Consider the following 1397-nt stretch of genomic DNA (forward strand, 5'->3'; position numbering starts at 1 on the left):
GGTGTGAAGAGGACAAGACATCAGTTTGTCAGCAAGTGATGGGTCAACCAGGTGTGAAGAGGACAAGACATCAGTTTGTCAGCAAGTGATGGGTCAACCAGGTGTGAAGAGGACCAAACTAAAACATTATAATCCCTCTTCTTGGATGTACTCGTATATGCTTGTCATAATACCTGTATGTTTAAAACCAGTTTTCAGAATCTGACCTTAACCTTCAACACTGAACCTAAGAATAGCTTGGCATCAGTATTTGGAAATGTTCTTAAAACTAATTTGTTTATTGTTGCAACTGGCAGTTACATGCTGTCAAATAATTAATTTTTATAAATTAACAAGAATTCTGTGGAATGTCTCGTCTAAGATAAACATTTCAGTGCACTGTAATGAACACCCATAGGGTGCAACTATAAACCTGACCTAGGACTTGTAGTTGGGAAACTGATCTCAATGCAAAACTTTAGCATTAAACTTTAAAACAAAAGTTGATGCCATTGCCACAAACATAATGCTTATAACTAATCTTTTTACTTCATAAAACAATTTTTTTCAATATAGTGGACTCTGTTTAAAATGGTATGTAAACCGTCACAATCACAATATAGTACCGTTCAATGGGAGTATATTAAAAAAAAAAAAAAGACACTACAGATTTGATAATTTAATTATCAACCCAGTTTGAGTGGTGTCCACAGTGAATTTAGTTTTCATAACGAATGAGTTGACTTTCTGGCTTTAGTAACCAATGGGGGAAAGTGACTGTAAAAATTGAGATTTCAAGTCTTGAACCAATACGGTATTTTGTAATATCTAAACATACCCATATATGCATCTTTAAATCACACCCAAAGGTGTGAAGAAATTAATTGATATTCTCAAATGGTTGTTAAAATAAATAATTCAATTCCAAAATAAAACTTTGGGTACTTTGGCAAGTGTGTGTAAAGACAGTTAAAACCCCAACTCTGAAGAACAATTGGACGAACATGGTATCTACTGCTGAACAAGGTCCTAATTTACATGGTGTATTTAGAAGTAAAATAGTCTCTGAAATATATGAAAATGTAACACAACAGCTTCAAGAAGATATTTCGCACTAGTTATAGTACCAAACATGATTTAAATAAAGTTAACATTATGTCATTAAGACAACATACACTTCCATATCCATATTTTTCAAATAAAATTATTTTATACCAAGAATTTCAGAGCAAATAAAACATTGGTATCATATGGTCTAATAAGTAAAAAAGAAACTCTATACAGTAATGCCTTTTCCATATAACATATATTTTTTAAAAGATGAATTGATACAAACTATGTAGGTTAGAATGACTGTGATGGAGTGATTATAGTAGCATAAAATAAAATTTTCTAGCATGATTAATTTCTTGCAGTCA

This window comes from Gigantopelta aegis, chromosome 4, assembly GCF_016097555.1.
Source record: "Gigantopelta aegis isolate Gae_Host chromosome 4, Gae_host_genome, whole genome shotgun sequence".
Taxonomy (NCBI): Eukaryota; Metazoa; Mollusca; class Gastropoda; order Neomphalida; family Peltospiridae; genus Gigantopelta; species Gigantopelta aegis.